Consider the following 4,243-nt stretch of genomic DNA (forward strand, 5'->3'; position numbering starts at 1 on the left):
CACACCCCCCTGATGACGGCCAAGGGGCTGGAAGGGAGAGCAGCAGCGCCACGCTCTTGTCAAGGGCACCCTCTCCAGTCACTTTTTCCTTCCTAAATAAGTGGGCACGAGTTCCAATCTCAAACAGAGCTTTCCATGGGGTCAGTGGGACACAAGCTCTCTCAACACCTCTAGTGAAAGGTGGTCCTTGACACTACAGCGGCAGAGACCAGATGGAGTTGACGCTGAGCTCTGACACGCAAGCCCAGGGAACCAGGGAAGGAACTTGTATGAACTTACAGCGCAAACCGTCAGCAGACTGGGAAGAGTTTTGAGGGTTACGGTAAATGTTCAAGAGGGCAATGGTCTGAAATACAAAACGCAACAACTTTATATCATGGAAAATTAAATGTAAACACTTAACCGGTTTCCTGTGGCGATCACTTCAGTCAAGACTCAGTGCTGAAAAAAGAGCAAGTTATTTTCTTTCGAAGCAGAGCTGCTCCCTCTTAGCTGGTGGCTGTCTTGGAGCCCCTGACGCTGCCACGCAGCAGAGATCCCATGACATGCTCGTATTGTATTTCTGTCACACTGTAAAAATTCTCCATTTCAAAGTTCCAATCCAGTTAAGAATGCAAACAACTCGGCAGGCTACTACCAAAATATTCCTGTTACAGGAAACTTTTAATGAACAAATGAGAAAGGGTGCCTGTATAAACTGATTAGAGAAATACAATAATTACGTATCATGAAATCTCTACTTCCTAGAGGAAAAAGTATAATGGTGAAATAAAACCCACACTTATTGGGCAACTTACCTTATTAAATCCTAAATAATCCTAAAGTTTTTGATTTCACAGAAAGAACTTAATAATTGCCAGGGGTTCAGTCACTGTGAAGACCAATGACTGGCTGGGGACGGTTGGGTGTCACAGGGCCGGACCCCTCTCGTTAACAAACGTCCACGGTGGGAAGAGGTCCGGCCAGTGACCTCCCGGCCAGCCTGATGAACGCAGCCAAGTATCAAGTTCTTGCCGTGTGCGCCAAGGACCTCCGGCACCGTGTCCTGTTTGCAACAGCTCTATGTCAGCAGCTCAGAAGCCAACATTATTTGTCTCAATTAAGAGTGGGCTCTTTAACACCATTGTTTTAAAAAAATTTCTCCAACTGTGGGACTTACAGTGTGAGCCGTCAGCCGTCTGTGCACTGTTTTGGGGATTACGATAGATGTTTTGAATCAAGATGGTCTGCGGGGAAAAAAAAATAAAAAGGGGAATTCTACTGGCTGCTGTGCATATATTAGACAATTGCAAAGAGACAACTTGTTTGCAAATGGCTCAACGCCTGCTGTTTGTTTCCTGCAAGTCAGACACCTGTCTTCTGAAGAGTACACCCAAACCATCATATTATGAAAACAGAGTTTGAGCGGTGACTTAGGTCAAGTGACTTAGGTCAAGTCAGCCAGCAACCAAGAAGAAATTGTAATTGTTATTTTGAGTAGTCCCATGTCACTGAAGTGTTTTAAGACAAGGTAAATAATAGAACACTAACATCTCCTCATACTTCGAGCTAGCAGACACTATGATGTCGAAAAATTCACATTATAATCATATTCCCCACATGAAAAAAATTTTTTTAAACCAAATGCATAACCCAAGTATATGTAGTCCATCAAGCTCTCTTGATCTCGTAGGAAACAGGCACACCGAATGGGTTTCCTAACTCTCATGGACACCTATCATATTTACATTTTCTTGGTGGGATCTCTGTTTACATAATACAATAGCTTAAAACATTTGCTCTTTTCCAATCCTTCTTTTAAGGGAAAAAAATCCTTTTAGCCCTTGTGCTTTAAACTGGATCAGGCAGACTTGAAACCTTACATTGTACCGTTCTTCTTAAACTCAAGTTGTCTGAAAAAACAAACCATGTTTAAGTTAGTAGGCTAGCATTACATGAATCTTAATGTCCACATCACTGTAAGAAGCTTAAAAAGAAACCCACACTGAATTATGCCAGATTTACAAGCTGAACCAATAAACCGCATGATTTAAGAAAATATTCAGTCTCAACGTGTATCCAAAGCAGTTTTGTAAGTGGTTCCACAGAACCGGCCGGCTCCGCTTCTAGCTGCGGGGTCAAGGGGAATGGTCGTGCGGGTCCCTCAGCCGCAGGTCTGCTCTGGGAAACCCACCTGGGAGGATGCCCGCCAGCCACACAGCACAGCTGTCACCACACAGCACAGCTGTCACCACACAGACCCACCCCCAGGGCCTGGCCTCTCTGCAAGCCACTGATACCGCCCCGAGTCAACCACTTAAGGACACCGATGTTCCCAAAGCCAACCGCACTTGGTTTTTAACTGGAATCACCAGTGTGGGACAGCTCTGATGGAAAGCTATACTGAGCCCAGTGATCCAACAGGAAATTCATTTTAGCTCTCACTCAGGTCATCTGGCAGTAGCTGTTTAATAATAAAAGAAACTTCACTTAAAGGGAGTAATTCAGTTCCATTAAAATCACAGGTGGTCAGGATTACCTAAAGCCAACCAAACGAATCATAACAAGATGTTCAAGTTAACACATACACCTGACCCCACCAAACTTTAACGGGATCACGGCCACTGGCCTAGTGAGGGAGATTTAGTTCATAAATGGAAGCACTTAAAAAAAAAATTACAACAAACAGAAAACGTAAAGCGAATTCTCCAATATTCTGAATTTCAAAAGAGACATGTTCAAAGCTATTAAATTAGAAAATACTGTCTCTGTCTTACAACAACTGACTGACTTTCCTAAATACTTATACACAGTGGTTCTGAGGCTGCACATTCAGACTTCACGGGAGGCTTGAAGGAGCTCAAGAGCCCTCAGTCTGGAAAGACTGAAGTATAGATTCTTTTCAAATCCAAACATTCAGGTAAACACGGACAGAAGTTTTCTGTTCCTCCCAGAGGTACTTTCTCCCTTTAATTCACTGGATCTGGTGCAGGGTGTAAACCCTTGCCTTTTCTTCAATTAGCCAAAAATAAACTATCAAAAATCACCATTTCTGACTGATCTGAACTCACAACATAGCCAAGCCCAAGTAACAGGCATCTCTCAATTAACTGAACAGACTGGCCATGAATAACTGAAAGTAAATGCCTGCCTTCTAATGTTAACTTTCATTGTTCATGTTTCTAATGACGTGATACAACTTGCTGTGTCCTTGGCTGCAGTCTCAGATGGGACACACTCAGGAGTATTGGAGAGCCCCTGCGTGCACAGTGTGATGGCTCTGCTGACCATCACACCAGCGTCTCCTCTAAGGTGGCTCCATCCACCTCTACTGCCTGGAGAGCAACAAGCAGAAAGCCAGCTCTGCATCTACCAGCGCCTGGAGCAGAGGCGAAGGCAGCGCAGGCCCGGCTGCCCCTCCCAGCCCACGCCTGTTAGAGGCAGGGAGGGTGGTAAGGCAGTGAAAACCACTCACAACCGATAAGTTTTTCTAATGATAAAAACAGGGAATGGTGCTCACAGACCTTCCGCTAGGGGTGGTTCACCTGCCTCATTCTCATTTAAACACACACATTTATGAACACAAATGGAAAATAAACTATAGAAAAAAAACCCCTGCTCATTAACACATGGAAATTAACTGCCTCTGTAAAGTACATGAAGTTTTGATCATTTACATGAAAATGGAAAAAAAAAAAGGGAAAACAAACAAACCTGGCTAAAGGTCGGTTTATTGTGCAACCGAGAGCATCTGTCTCCATGACGACATGCTCCAATTTTGAAATAAAATGAACAGTTGACTCTGTAAGGGAAAATAAGAACTGATTATTTTGCTGGGAAGATAACAAATAGATGGAAATATGTCATCAACATGATAAATGCTATCAAACTACGTTTCTTTTACTTCACAAGAACATAGGCACATTGTTTTTACTGGGAATAGGCACCTTCCCATATTTTAGAACTACTCAGCTTCAATTTGCCCCCCTAAAAACATGGTACTCTTTCAATGAAGAACACTCGAATTCTAACCTGGTTCCTCTGCATTGGAATCCCCTCCACTTTCAACTACAGTTGACCCTTGAACAACAAGGGCTTGAACTATGCAGGTGCACTTATATTCAGGTTTTTTAGTCATTAAATCCTATGGTACTACACGACCCGTGGTTGGATGAAGCGTAGGATTTGGAAGAGCAGACGTGGGCTGACTGGAAGCTAAACTCAGACTGGATTCTGACTGTGCAGGGGGTCAGCCCCCCAACCT

General features: G+C 43.6%; 1 protein-coding gene across 3 annotated transcripts in view; it reads right to left on the reverse strand.

Moving 5' to 3' along the window:
- The window catches only part of U2AF1 (U2 small nuclear RNA auxiliary factor 1), a 9,301-nt gene extending 5,520 nt beyond the window's left edge, over nt 1-3,781 (reverse strand). The window contains exons 1-3 of one of the 3 annotated variants that reach the window (XM_007451130.1): nt 3,694-3,781; nt 1,160-1,226; nt 280-346 (exon numbers count right to left, since the gene is read on the reverse strand). The gene's annotated coding sequence lies outside the window, so the exon portion shown is untranslated. The remainder of the gene's footprint in view (nt 1-279; nt 347-1,159; nt 1,227-3,693) is intronic. The other 2 variants (XM_007451129.1, XM_007451131.1) reach the window with 2 other exon arrangements.
- Between the last annotated feature and the right edge of the window lie 462 nt (nt 3,782-4,243).

The sequence above is a fragment of the Lipotes vexillifer genome, unplaced genomic scaffold, assembly GCF_000442215.2.
Source record: "Lipotes vexillifer unplaced genomic scaffold, Lipotes_vexillifer_v1.1 scaffold1761, whole genome shotgun sequence".
NCBI classification, from domain to species: Eukaryota; Metazoa; Chordata; class Mammalia; order Artiodactyla; family Lipotidae; genus Lipotes; species Lipotes vexillifer.